Source organism: Aquila chrysaetos, chromosome 1, assembly GCF_900496995.4.
Source record: "Aquila chrysaetos chrysaetos chromosome 1, bAquChr1.4, whole genome shotgun sequence".
NCBI classification, from domain to species: Eukaryota; Metazoa; Chordata; class Aves; order Accipitriformes; family Accipitridae; genus Aquila; species Aquila chrysaetos.
In genome coordinates, this window is record NC_044004.1 from 57,056,572 (window position 1) to 57,071,897 (window position 15,326).

The following is a 15,326-nucleotide window of genomic DNA, read 5'->3' on the forward strand; positions in this document are numbered from 1 at the left end:
TACAGTCTCAAATTAATCACCTTCAGCTACATTTCTGCCTCATTTAGGCATGTTATCAAAACTATTTGCTTCATGAAACTACTTTTGGAAAAGAAATAGAAAAGCAATTCTTCAATTGCAACTTGAGGAATTTCGGGGCACCAGATTCTGTATGTGAAGGTCAACATACCAACACCACAGGTGGTGGTGTGCTTGCTGGTGAAAAGAACTGAGGTGGTATCAGGAAACCTGTCTGACCTCTTGCAACCAAACCATCTTGGTCAATTTGGGCTTATTTGTCATTAACCCACAGGTGAACATGTCTGGTGTAAATCTGAGTAACATATTTCAGCAGCTAGAGAAAAGCACAAATATACTTATGGATATTCGGAGCAATGATAAATTGGCTTCATTCACTTCATGAATAATTTCTGGTTAATTCCTCTATTTGAACCATGTATCGTAATAAAGAAAATTCTGCTCTATTTAAGATTTGTATTGGAAATTCAGATATGAGTTTCCTTCCTTTATTTTTCTGACATCATCATGTTGTTCCTTTTATCCAGTTAAAGGGGAGACTCTCTTATTTTTGTGCTAGAACAGATCCAAAAATGCCTGACCTAGTCCAAAGAGCTCCACTGCAGTAAGCGCCGTCAAAATGCAGACCGAATAATGCTAGTCACAACAATTTTACAGTTTAAATAGTGAAGACAGACAACCAGTGAAAAATGGCATCACTAAGAGCTGAGATGAAGAGGCCAGAACTATCAAGCGAGACAGAATGCTACGAATGAAACACAAGTCCCCTGATTCCTAAGCTGGTGTCTCTCCCCTAGATCACACCACTACTTTCATGAGATTACTTTGGAGCTTTATACTGAATCCCAATGACCCCAAATATAAAGCCCTTCTTATTTAATGTTTCCTCAGCTTAGAATAAGATTTGTGTATTCCTGCACAAGCACAAAATATCTGCTCTAGGAAACAGTGTTTTAGCCACGGTGAACACAACACTATTTCTAGTTTGTACGTGTCACATGGTAAGATTCTGTTACTGTATCTTTTTAGTGATTTTTATAACTTGTATATAGTATTTTCCTATCACGCCAATAAAAAAAAATAATAACCTGCCCCAGTAAGGTTTGGCGCCAATCACCCCACCATAACACTATAAACTTTGATTCCAAGACAAAATATGCTTATATTCTACCTTCTGCAGAATATTTCCAAAGACAAGACAAAAGTAGTAATTACAAAAACCATCTTTTTATTTGGATGTGCAGGAACATAGTGAAATATCAGGGTGAATTTGCAGTGGATTAAAGGATAAAACATTATCTCTGCATCAACCCCATCACAGGTTGTGCCTGAAAGGCAGCTGTTCACTTTTAGTGTTTCTAAATTTTAAGCATAAATTACTGATGCAGAGACTATATTTACATGGAAATTACATTCACCTGCACTGTGGACTAATGACTTTCAGAAAGCTAAACTGAAGTCAGACACTCTTTGAGCTTCAAATATAAAAAAATCATGTTGCTTGGAAGATGTTCTTGCTCTCTTTGGAGTTGTACAAGAAATGATTGATAATATCTCAGATAATAAATAATGATTAGGAACAACAGGAAAATAAAAAGATCTGTAGCATTGTGCTGTGCAATATGTTGGCCAGGTCATTACATCACAGCTGTCATACTTGCAAGACTGTGAATAAAAACAAGAAGAATAAATCACAGTAAATCACAGGCTCGGGCTTCTTTCTAGCTTAGGTTTGTTCCTTTTAAAATTTGTTTGTTTGTTTGTTTGTTTGTTCTTGTTTGACAATGCAATACATAAAGACCATCTGTCAAACAGAATATATTGGGGGGTCTCACCCTGCAAGATGCTAAAAGTCTTTTTTAATACAGAGGCTGTGAAAGTACTGGGTCCTTAAGCAAGAAACGCCTAGGAAGAGATTAAACTATGCAATGCCTTATTACTGGGAGCGGGAGTAGAGGGCACAATGTGTCTGTTTCTGCCAATGCACTGCATTTCAAAACCTAAATACAAAAGGCTTAATACCAAAGTCAAATTTAAACTGGAACAGAAAAGCAATGTTTTCTCTGATTCTCACCTTGCAAGTTACATTTACAAGGAGTTGTTAATGTAGGTTCATGTAAAATCCAATAATTGGTTCTTCATATAATCACAAAGGCCTAATCCTGTGCTCATTAGCGTAATTGATAAAACTCTCACTGACGTCAGTAGTGTGGGATTGAGCCCTAATACAGCATATTGGCTTTTAGACATATGTGTCACATGCGAAAGTTAATAAATGAAAGGCACAGAGAAACATACAGAAGCTACTCAGAAGAACATATTTTCAAAGACTGAATACTGTGTCCTTATCTCACAGACACACGCAGGCAGTGAAATGGCTGATCCAATCCAAGACTCCTCCTGTTTCCAGGATAATGGCAATGCCCTTAGTCAATGATGGGAGATGTAGTGAGGGAAAGGGAAAGCTTATAGTTGTGCTTTAGCCCAACAAGGAGAAAACACACTTTTCTAAAATTATGAAAAAGAAAACGAGAACGCATAATAATTTTACCAACCACGCGACAGAGATGTTCTTGCAGAATCACATGAATTAATTACAGTATCGAATAAGCAATTTCCGGCTTCATTTCTTGAAAAAGCAATTCTACATGCACAAAGACAAAGCTGAATAAGGGTTTAGTAATTTAGGACCAGCTGACATGCTGAGCATAGCAACTGTAGCTTACACAAGGTAATACTTTTTCGCCCAGAATACTTCTCCTAGGTTAGTAACTGCAGACCAGATGCTCTTCTAGTGTAAACAGATGAAACAGCCTGGACTTTCACTGAACTATAGCAAACTAAAACAGTTATAGATCTATCAGCACCAGTAAGTTGTGGTTTATACTTCAGGAACTCATCTTAAACTCTCTGACTTCTCTCTTCATCCTCTGCCTTCTTGTCTGAGACTCTCTCACCTGGTGTGGTTTTTATGTTTAGCCTGATAACACATCTTCGTTCCTCTACTTGCTCTCAGTCCTCAAAACACCAGCTGTGTCTCTGCACTCTTTATTTTCTTCAGCTGAATTCAATCCAGCTTCCGCAGTAGGCCAAATCCTGGGTTTAGGTAAAGTAACAGTGTAAATTAATTTATGTTGATATTTTTGTTTAGATTTAAATAGTGACAACTAAAGCAGTCAACCTGCAAAACTCTCACTTCCTTTTTCACTATTAGTCACATTTGTTATAATAATGCCTAAAAACTAACCAAAAATTAAGTTCCATTGTGCCGACACTGTATAGAAATGGTCTTTGTTCTGAACCTCTGAACGATCTTTAGCACTTTTCCTCCCACGTCTTGTATTCCCAACGATTTATAAAAACTAGTGTAATAACTGTCTTTTGTTCCTTCATGTTCTATGAATTGGAAGCTAGCCTCATCAACAGTCATGAAATGCCTCCTTTCTCTCACTTTCTATCATTCATAAAACCCACAAATTCCTACAATCAAATGCTCTTGCAGGATTACACCCACACAAAACCAGACCAGGAATTTAGGCTCCTACTGTCCCAGAATTAAACCGTGCAAGCGGGTTCACATCTGGGGATTTGAAGCCAAACTCCTTCCCATAGGAATTCAAAGAGGATCAGATCTGAGGTTCTGGTTTTGCACCATTTCTAATCCTAATAATTTTAACTTAATCCAAGCCTCAGCTACAGAACTGTACAATTTTAATCAGGACACTACCAACAGATTTGAAAGTGAAAATAGGAAGCTGAGAGTGACATTTGCAGCTACTGCCATTCATTAGTAACACATTTCGTATCAAGTAGGCATTGAAAGAACCTCATTTTTCTCTCAGTCTGCTTCTGCACTGTTGTGACTACTAATTTCAGTGGTTATCCCTAACTCACCCTAGTGTAAGTGGAAAAAGGTTCCATCTTCAAAACGGGAACCAACATGGCCTTATGCAGGCAGCATTAATGTGCATTTGCTCTCTGTTCTCTGACAAAAGGGCAGTTTTTATTTCTTCCCAAGTTTTAAGTAATTAATCGCCTAAGTCATCGCCAGTGAGGACTGGGTTTTTGGTTGCTGAGTACATTTTCTGGTTTGTATGTACTTTCATGAGGTGTCCTGGTTTTGTAGAACATATTTTACCAGGAAAAGGATTGGGATTGCCATCAGACTTTTTAGACATTGCCTTAATTCAGTTTGAACCTGAGCGCATTCTCAAGTTTACTAAATAAAGCTTCTTTCATCAGCAAACAGGTCAAATGTGACTCTGCAGCCAGCCACGGCACATGGGCAGTTAAAAGGGCCACATCAATTCTCGAGGCCATCTGACTCGGCTAAGTGGATTTACAGCCGGGATGCCTTGGTCTGCCCGCTGCGAGAGGGCAGGCTGCAAACCTTCACAGCTTACGGACAGAGTGGTAGAAAAGGTCAAGCCATTTGCCATATCAACATCAACAGATACATTTTAAAACAGTAATTTAAATCCAGGCGCAAACCGGTAACTTTTCGGTTCAACCCGAGTTTGCAGCTTAGTTCTGCTACACTTGGGAAGAAAGCAGTTCTCTGACTTTATAAATAGATAAAACCTCCAGGCTTGCTCGACAACAACGTCCTTGGGAAGTTTTTCCCAGATCAAGCAGAAAATTCACATTTTCTCTTGCCAAGATGCAAACTTGTTTCCTCAACAGGAATTCCGGCTTTGTATGTTTAGAAGACCACTGTTGCTGCCAGTCCGAAGGCAGCACCGCCGCCGTCCCGTCCCGGCACGGCACGCCGCACGCCGCCCTCGCCCTGCGGAGCGCCACGCTCGAGGCCCCTCCCGGCGAGACTGAGTCGCCCTCAGGGGCACGGGCTGGCTTCGGCGGGCGCTGAAAGGGGCTGCTTGGTCTTTCCGCAGCCCCCGTTTAGAGGCGAGGGTCGTTGCTGACTGAGGCTGATCACAGAAAATGATTTGCCCTCAACCTTTACGAGAAAGAGGAAGCCTTACCCACAAGAGGGACCAGACAACCCGTTCAGGGTACGACGCTTAGGTTTGTCACCGGATTCCTCTTTTGAGTTAACGTGGCGAGACCTTGGAGCCAGAGGGCCTGCGGTAGGCCTTCCATTTTGAGGAGAAACGGAACAGAAAAAGCGCAATTCGCTGCCGCGGGTGTCTTTATTTTACCGAGCCGAACCTGCTCTTCGGCCCTTCCTCTCTGGGGCTTTCTCGGTTGGCTCTGGGCGCTCGGCCTGCTGCCCCGCCGCCGGCGCGGCCCGAGGCGGCGGCGGCGGCGGCGGGGCTCTCCCGGCGCGGCGGCACCAAGGGCCGCTAGAGGGTGCGGCGCCGCCGCCAGGCCTCGCCGTCGCTCCCGCCCGCGGGCGCCGCTCGTCTCGTTAGGGGCTGACTGACGGCTGCGGGGCCTCATCCCTCGGGCGCGGCGCCGGCCCCTCCGCCCCGGGCAGGTCCGGCGGCGGGGAACGCCCCCGCGGGAAGGCCGCCCCCCGTACAGGGCCGGGGTGGGGAGCGGGGGCGCTTCGGATGGGAGGGGGAAGGCGGGTGGGGGGCTTTCTTCTGGCGTTCGCACGGAAATCCCGCAGGCGGGGGCGGCTCCCGGGGCACCTCCCCCCCGCCCCTACCGGCTGCGCCACGGGGAGCGCTCGCCCCCTGCCGCCCGCCCGCCTGCCGCAGTGCCCCTGCAGCCGGCGGGCTCCCCCCCCCGGCGCCCCCCGCGGGAGCCATCTTCTCCGCCCGGCCAGGTGCGGCAGCTAACGGCGCTCTCCGGCAGCCCCCGGTTCGCCTCGAGGCTGGCGACCCCTTCGCTTTGCAGCCTGAGACGGGAGGAGGCGGCGGCGGCAAGTGACATTTAAGCCGCGCGTCGTGTGCTTACCCGGGGATGCCGCCGACCCGAGCGCAGCGCGGTGACCGGCCCCGGTGTCACCCTCCCGCCGAGGCTCCGTGGCGGGGGCCCGGCGCCCGGGCAGCGGCAAGCTCAGGCGCTGCCGCCGGTGGTCCCGGGGATCGGTTGGCTCCGAAGGCACGCAGTCGTTCCTGCGGGTCGCGTTGTGCTTTGCTTGCTCGTTTTGTAAGCTTGTGAGTGTCGGGGTTTAGTGGCAGGGCTGCGGTAACGTTGCTCTGTTTCCCCATCCTGCAGTCCTAGCGCATCGGGTTGCCTTGCTGGCATCCCCGCAAGCAAGCACGCTCCGTCCGGTCAGACGGAGAACGAAGGTGCCGAAAAACTAAGGCATCCTCTTAGGAAAGGAAGTGTTTGACCACCGAAATATCCGCTAGAGATGCACGACGGGATTTTTTCAGGCAGGCTCAGGTGCTTTTGAAAAAGCTGCTACTTACTTGCGTTTCGCTTGTTTAGCTTGTGCGAACCCGTGATACGCTGGCCCTGAACAGCGGTTGCATAGAAGAGCCAGGAGTTGGTCTAAATGCCGGTAACACGTTATCCGTTCATCCATCCAGTAGAAGGCCTCTGCTCACGGAAGAGTTTCGTTACCACCTGCAGTAGCTTGGGTTTTTCTCTGGGTGGTTGCTCCTAACAGTGTCGCTGAGTTTGGCCAGTCGGACGTCAGGCCCAGCTGGACACCTTCACTGTGGTTTGTGCCGTGGGTTAGGTCACTAGGGACGAGCCCGAACTGATTTCATGAAACATACCAAAAAGCTCTCAAATAGTTAAGGTCAGGTATTTTCCAACAGCGTGTATTTGCCTAGGATTTTGATGCCTGTTCCTCTGCAGCTTGGAATAATAGTATAAATCTTTGTCACCTTCTCCCATATGAGCAGAGGTGGCGTTTAACTACAGGAAAGTGGTGATTGGGTAATGGTTTGGATACAATTTCAGAAAAATATGAGCACAAAAGAGTTAGAGGCAGCAAAAGCAGGTATTCTGCCTAATGCCCTCAGCTACCATTAAGAAACATGAAAATCTAATTGTACTGAATGGAAATGTACATCTTCATCACTGATTATGACACGGAAGAAAATTACTATATGATTGGCATCATAATGGCCAATGTTGAAATGTGATGACACGCCAATATGATGTACATCTCCATTAGGAATGATAAATCAAAGGTTATTCATTTGTGCTTGATTTATGCCTGGGAAATGCTACCAAGGGAAATCTTGATTTAAATCTCTCAAGTCGTTAAAAAAGGCCACGAGTGCCCTCTTCTGGCAACAAATGATAACTGTAGGCCCTGCAGTACTTTTCCCTGTTGATTTTTTATTTCTGTATATAATTTAAATTTTCGGTCTTTCTTTATCCCTTTTACCACCACCATGGTCTGTGATATTTTCAGTAGTGTAATTCATTGTCCTTTCTTGTATGTTATCCTCTGTTTCAGAAGTAGACTGGATAACATTTAATCCTGTGAAATCTCCCTTCTCGCAACCAGAGGCCTTAATCTTGCTGGTAATCTTATTCCAGGAATACAGCAGAAAACTGCACAAGGTCTGTGCAGTTTATTACTGAGCATGGAGGAAAGGATTTGTATTTTCTGAGTGAGATGAGAGACACAGCCTCATGGGTATATTGAACAGGATCTAGACCACATGAGAAAAGAACTATTAATGGGACTGCACTTGAATTCTTTGCTGAATTGTTGGCTTATCCTAGGCAGCTACTCTATAGTTGTCTGTAATAGCTGCAGAGAGAAGAGCAGAACAGGAGATGAGAGGGAGAAAATGCCTCGACTTCTTGCTTGCTACTATTCTCTGTGCCCCCAAGCCCTCTACCGCCTTGTTTTCCTTGTGGACAGCATACCATGCTCTCTGTCACTCACGACTGTATTGGAGCATCAGCTCTGACCCCTGTTACATACAGGTAAAGCCTCAATCTTTCAGCTGCTTATACCACCTCACCTCCAATTCTTAAATCTTCCAGCTTTTAAGATGCATCTTTTGCCACTCTTCCATGCAGCTAAAATTCTTGCCTAAGTTCTCATTATTTAACAGCTCAGTTGCTGCAACATCCTTTTCTCTGGCCTTGACACATGCAGGCTTGCCTTTGCCCTAATCATCTTGCATGCGGCTGCTGTTGCTTCAAAGATCATTTTCCTAGCCTGTCTCTTTGAACGTGTCACTCCTCTCTTGGCATCCCTGCGCTACCTCCCCCCTCCCCTATCTCGCATCAACATAAGCTGCCTATCTTCATTTTCAAGGCCCCCTGGGACCCTGCCTATCATCTCTCATTGTCAGGAGGCAGGAACAGGGAACAGAGCAGCTCCAGTAACTGCCCTGCCTGAGCAGACTTCCAGCTCTGCCGTGCTTGGTCCTTAAATGCCTTTTTAGAGGAGGATGTGGGTGAACAGGATTGGTCAGGAGCAAAAAAAGGGGGTCACTGTTAAAGGCAGTCAGGAATGCAGGCAGCTGTGACATTTAGATGCTGTTAAAACCTTAAAAATGGACTATCTCCTTTTGTTCAGAGTTACCATCCTCTTGCGTTCATCTCAAAGCAAGCCCTTTCCCATTTTCTCCTCTGTGGTCTCTCTCATGCTTGGAGGGTACCCTGCATAAATGCCCTCAGATTTATGTTGGTAGCTCTCTAGAATCTCCTTAAAGCTCTCCTTTGCCATGACGTCTACAAAAGCTTTGACAACCCTTAGACTGCTAGTGAGGTAATACTGCTGTCAGCCACGCTGAGCATTCTCATTTCCTTTATTCTCCCTCTGCCTGTTTGTATCCATCTGTGGTCTCTTGTCCTCTGTTTAGTTTGTAATCACTTTGGGACAGAGCCATCATTTTGTTCGATGTTTACACAGTGCTTCAGACAATATTTGTTGTTAGGGTTCCTGCGTGGTCTAATAATACAGACAATAAATAAAAACAGTAACAGCCTGTGGCAGGTGCTCTCTTCTTGCATAGACCTCATTGATTTCAGGCTGTGGGCTGAGTAAATTGCATGAATGTGGCTTGGGTCTTGTGGGTAACTGAGCAAAGGGCAGAAACAGAAGAGCAGTGCTGTGTGTTCCATGCTAAATGTTGGCCAAAACGCCTTTAATCAACACCCCCCACACACACACACCCTTTCTTTTTTTCCTTTTTTTCTTTTTTGTCAAGCAGTGTAGAGCAGATCCAGGGGCAACCTTTTAGCTTCATGTCATTTTCTTCTAAAAAAGGGGAGGGGGGGAAAGAAGGCAGAAGTTTATGGGCTTTTGTTTCTTTCTGAAAAATCCAACAGAAGGGATATAAACAGCAGGAGGAAGAAAAAAACCAGACATCTGAAGATCCTTAGACCTCACCTTTTTCCCTTTGTAGTTGGTAGAAAACTACTTTAAAAGCCTAATCCTCAGCTATTTTTGTAGCCAGTAAGTAAACTGAGTCTTTGCCTTAGTTTTCTAATCTGTAAATTGAGCATCTCATGCTTTAACTAACAAAGGGGCTGTAACCCTTTTTTTGTAAGTCCTTTGAAGATTGACAGGGATATGTCATGAATTGTTATTATTCTGTGATAACTTGAGTTCAGTTTTATTAGCAAAATGGGTTTAAAGCTTATTTGATTCTGCTGCCTGCTCCAACCTCCAGAAATGTCCAGTGCTTGCTAGAGAGAAAAGGGGATATGGCTGTATCGCAAAACACTCAACAAGGATTCTCTGAGGCTCTGAATTGTGGAGTTACCCATAGAGAGCTCTCCTTAGGCTGATATAACTCATAAAGTGAGCAATCTTTGGGATCAGATCAGAATCCAAATTACGCAAAAGTGAGTTAAAGTACCTTAGCAATACCAATGCAACACAGAACCTCAGCCTGTGTGGTTTACAGTAGCAGCCAAGAGCAGACAGAAAGGAATTACTGGCAGTAATAAAGCGGAGTGCAGCGTTACAAATTCTGTATCAAAGTATTGGATAAGTAGGACAAGTATCAAGTGGGATATAAAGCAACTGTACGAAAACCACAGAAAGTTGAAGTTTTAGTCTGAGCCATGCTTAGGGTGATAGTAGAGCCCTGTGTTTTATTTAGTGCCTTTTAATCTGAAAGCTCCCAAAACACTTTCAGAATAGTGATTAAGAAAATGAAGACATTCTATTGTGTTACAGAACATAGTCACTGATAATATTAAAATATAAACATATGATTATCACTTCTGTAAAAGCTAGATATAGTACAACTTGTTGAATTTATTTTCCCTAAGGGATTCTTAATAAAAAACAGAAAGAGCCCCAAAAGACAACCACAGGAAACAACCACCAATGAGCGTAAGAGAAGCCAGGATGAGTAATGGGACGGATAGCGTGATGCAGTACACGGCTGTAACACAAGATACTGGATTGTAAAGTCAGGCTCATCCTCAGTGAGAATTGCTTTGCTCATTGCGACTGATCCCCTGTAGAGCCAGCAGTCCAAGGAAGATTTCAGCCTGAGAAAGAGAACATGAATTACTAAAGACCTTAAAGCAATGCAGCCTCTGTCAACTATTCTGAACTAAAGCTTAGGAGGATCATCAGGTTTATGTTGATTGCCAAAATATGACGAAACGTTACATGCCTGAAAGAACACAAATGCATGAGAAAACAGAAAATACAGCAAAAAATCTTTCTGTGAGAACTTAAGCGTAATGTTTAGATACAGCCTTGGTTTAAGCATCAGAAACATTCAGCTTCCCCTAAGTCACTCTTTTAAATCCTTTTTCCTGTCATATGCCCGTATTTCCTCAGCTTTAAGCTGACCCTGGTATCTGTAAACTGGGTCCTTTTCTGTCCTGATTACTGTCACTAATGGGCAGACTTAGGCAGGACTTGACGACTGAACAGTAATATGGCATTTTTGTTGATGTCACAGGGACCATCCCACAGTGACATTCAATTTGGGAAATATGGAATGATATTTGTTATGGACTGCATGATTTTTCTGAGAGTTTGTTTGGGCTTTTGTTTGTTTGTTTGTTTGGGTTTTTTTCAACATTTAGTACATCTGTTCTAGAAGTAGAAGAAAACACAACAGGTGAAAAGCAAGGCAGTTAATGAGACTGAACAGGCATAAGAACAGAGTAGTTAGATGGTACACTATGGGCCAAAGTGAAGGCATTTATTTATTGTCTCAATCAAATGGCAACATAAGCTTTTTCTTTTCCCCGTTATGTTATTAGTCTTATAACATGGAAAACATTTTCTTTCCCTCTGGAACTCCTCCAAGTGAATCCACCCCCGTAAGGAAACCCAACCTTTAATACTTTGTAATAAATAAAACATCAGGAATAAAGACATACAACAACACATTATGACAAATATACCAAAAAGCATGCACAGATCTGTTCAATAATGTCTCTTTGGAAAATTCCTCTACTGATGTATCTAAGCACTTAAGAATTTAATATCTGAGCACCTCACAATCACTAATGGCTTTTAGTCTCCCTTCACTCCAAAGGCAGAAAAGTATATTGCACTTTTACAGATTTAGAAGTGAATAGTCAGTGAGTTGCCCAGGGTCATATGTAAATCTTTTGGTGGAAGTAGGGCTTAGAGTCAGGGTTTCTGTGTCCTGGTCCAGTACCTCAAGCCATTTTTTAACCCATTAACAGCTCTGTATCGTAACATTTAGGAAAGGGCTGTGCAATGCATAATGCTCTTTGGCCTTTTTTAATATCCCAGGTTCTTCTAGTCCTTACTGATCATCAGGAAGAGTTTGCTATTACCTTAGCCTTTAAAAGAAGCTGCTCTCCAGTGTGGTATACATTTGCCCTGACCTCAGGAGTTGTACACAGCCCTACAACAATTTGTATATTTGCAGGCCACCCCCCCAAAGGAAATTGGCCCGGCAGGGTTCGGGCCCAAGGTTTGCAATGTGTTTAAAAGCCCTTTGCTGCATGTGGCTTGGCTGGGAAAATTCTACACAAGCAAAGTGATAAAAAAACAATCAAATGAAAAAACCTCCCTCCGGCCAAGATCTAAAAGAGTGGGTGGTGCTCAGTCGATTCTACACCCATGTTTAAGTTCTCTAACCCCTACCTAAGGGAGCACTTAAGCACTTTAGCCTTAAATGCATGAGCAATCACGTTGCCTCGGGGTGGGGGGTTGGGGAGAATATTCATCTGCTTTGCTGGGTCAGGACCCTGACCCGGAGTCTGTGGATATTTGATTCTTTTGAAAACCAGGCCATTTCTTTAGCGCTTTACATGGATTTCAGAGTCTAATTTTAGGCAGTTGTATTTTTGAAAGCCAGGCCTAAATACACTCCCCATAGGAAACACAGCGTCCCAGATATTTGGGTCAGAATGCTCCCACTAGGGATAATTTCTTTAAACCACTGGCCAGCAAAGAAAGAAACCAACCTGAACAACCACCCCGGCAGCACCCTCCCCCCACAAGCCTTTTCTACCCCCAAGGTTAGTTTGGGACCCTGCGTACATTTTGAATGGCTGTTGATACAAAGTCATGCTCTTTTCCTATTCATGTCACTTATTTAAAGAGGAATCTTGAAGCAGTTGTTTACTGCAGCAATGCTTAGGAAGAAAAAGAATAGCGAGTGTATTTTCAAATGCCCTTAGCAGCTTTCTTTTTATTTTGCTCTCCAAGCCGCTGCTATTCAAGTTCTCTTCTCCTCAGAGCACTAACAGCTAAATTGTTCTATGCACCCAGCTCCCATTAGCAAAAGAAGGAGTCATGCACATCATTCCCATGAACCCCTTTAACAGCGTAGTCCTATATGACAAGATGTGCCTCAAAGACAGAGGATGCTAGATAAATATTAACCACACAATGTTCTCATTTTAACTTGCCTTTAAAATAGCATTTGGATTTTTAAAATGTACACTTATATTATTTGGTATCAGTCATCTTTGTCTTACCAGTTTAAGAAATTAGATATGCCAGAGCATAACAAATCTGCACTAGAAGCATGGGGTTTGCTGTTTTATGTTGGAGAAAAAAAAGCGGGGGGGGGGGGGGGCTGACATTTGGATTTACTGTCATACCTCAATAATCCACAAACCCTAATTTCTCAGCAATGAGTTCGTGTCCTTTGCTTTACATTAATTGCATTGAAATTTCCGTCAATTATTCAAACTTTCAGTAGTCACAACTCATTTAATATCTCTTGCTCCGTGCAGACAATCTGAGGTCTGACTGTGCTTAGATTCATATATGGACAGACAGCATGATTTCTTTACATGGCAGAGATTCCCTTGAAATCCTTCTGCCTCCTGAAGAAGGTTCAGTTTAATATGAATTAAAGTATGCCTCTGACTAACTCTCGTTTGGGAAGCATATCAATTTCATTGGTTGCTTCAAAATCAAGCTCAAAAGTATAATCAGAAATTTATATACTCTAGTTACATAGATTCAAACACACTACATAGTATAAAAGAAAGAGATATATTTTTTGTTGGGTAGTGTGGGAGGAGAGAAAAACATGTTTTTCCCTAATGTCAGACAATTAGTTTCTGATTTATATCTCAAAGCACATCAGTTGGTAAACCTTAGAATTTCATCTTAGCTAGCGTAGCTGTGGATGGCTTTACAGAAAACTCATAAAAATTTAAACCCATTTTCTAAGTCTAGTAGACTTTTTCTTCTCTGTTATCAATGACAGTGAATTCTGGTGTCTAGATGTGGATTTTGTATTTAAAAAAAAGACTCTCTTTTGAATGAGTTTTGCTTTTTTTATTAGATTAGTGGACCTCTCATTCTTCATGGTTAACAGCAGTGATTGACAGTCACATGGATATTTTTCTGTAACCATCGATACCAGCAACTAGAGAAACAAGAAAATAGTCCCAATTTCATAATAAAAGGTAGAAATTGTGAATCTTAAATACTTCAATCCACACTCAAAATGACCATGCAACCATGCTTGAGTGCATGGATATAACTTTAAAGCATAGCAGCCTTAAAGCTGGAGTGCACCCCTGATAACTGAAATTCTCCAAGCAGTAGTTACCATTTACTCACAATTTCAGACAACGCAAAAAAACATAAAAGCTGCTGCTCCCAGAATTGTTGCATATTACCACCATTCATCAAAATGTTGTCTTTCTGGTCAATGTCTTTTCTTCCCCACTTTATATTATTTTCATATTCTTTTATCACCAACTTGGAGTCCGTGAGAATCTGCACAATAACAAACCAGTGAGTTTATGCGGCAAAGGACTGCAGTATGGACAAGAGAAAGATTTCAAGTACCGTGCTTCCAGGAGGCTTATTTAAACCATAACAAAATAATTAAAAATTGCTTGACCATACCTTTTTAATTGGCTCCCTGATAGAAGGGTTAATAGGAATTCTAATACCTGTGTAAAAAAAGACAGATAAAGAAAACAGTGTAATGTAAAATAATTCAGATTGTCTCTGTGTAAATGAGGCAATAAATGCCTGCAACACGAAGCTCAGTCTGACTTCACAGCAGGGCCTGGTGCTTAATTGAAAGTCCTAACTAGACCCATTTATCAAAGAAATCACTCAGAGGGAAATTTAATTATCACAATTAATCTATATTTTTTTAGAAAGCCTCAGCAAAGCACATTGAAAATTTCTTTGGGAAGAATTTTACAATGTTATCACCAAAAAAAGGCAAGCGCCAAACTTCTCCCCCCCTCAGAGGGAAAAAAAAAAGGCAGGCAGGCACAGGGCACCTTGTGCGAGCAGCTCCTCGTAACGCCACTTAGGCACAGCCGAGAGTAACGAGCACCGTCACAGCGGGAGCTCAAATGGAAATATTTCTTCCTAAGTCGCAAAATTGCTCCCTTTGCAAGCTGGAGAGAACACCTGACTTTTTGAGACAGCTGCCCTACAACGTGCCCATGGACTCTGGGTCCTTGCCACAGCTTTGCCTGGCTCCGCAGAACTCCCGGCACCCCACAGCTGCCCCCCATGAGCCCCTGCTCACAGTCTGTCTCAGCGCAGGCACAGAAAAGCCCAGAGGCACAATGTAGCCTCTACTCAGTAACTAGCATGTGATGCTTCAGTAAAATAAGGACCCAGTGGCACATTTTGGTTTAAGCACTTGCGTAAAGAGGAGATGTCTTCAGTAGAGTTGCCCGTGCTTGCATTATCAACGTTGAGTTTGCTCCAGTGAGCAAAGGGCCATTCTGAAATCAGGGTATTTCCCCTGAGTAACTGGCAATATTTGACTCCTGGCTGGCTTTGTCTTAGCAGTTGTATGAGTTGGGAAGAAAGGTAGCTCCGAGCTGTGTTCCTACACAGCTTCTCACGTTTGGCATTTCCCAAGAGGTTTCCATTTGCTTGCTTTTTAAAGACCAGCTAACATTTAACAGTCTAGTTAAATTTTCTTTCTTGTTTTGAAAACCAGCCCCTTCTTTTTATGTGGAGCCCTACCTCTATTTCCATGCCTCCAATGTAAGCCTGGGGTGCTGCAGAAGGCCACTTGTGGAGC

The 15,326-nt window shown here is 43.3% G+C and overlaps 1 long non-coding RNA gene across 1 annotated transcript; it reads right to left on the reverse strand.

Moving 5' to 3' along the window:
• Positions 1-1,229: 1,229 nt before the first annotated feature.
• Positions 1,230-5,164, reverse strand: LOC115341654. Its single transcript, XR_003923477.2, has 2 exons — positions 4,663-5,164; positions 1,230-3,114 (listed from the first exon to the last, which is right to left on the reverse strand). It is a non-coding gene; the product is annotated as an uncharacterized LOC115341654 (long non-coding RNA).
• Between the last annotated feature and the right edge of the window lie 10,162 nt (positions 5,165-15,326).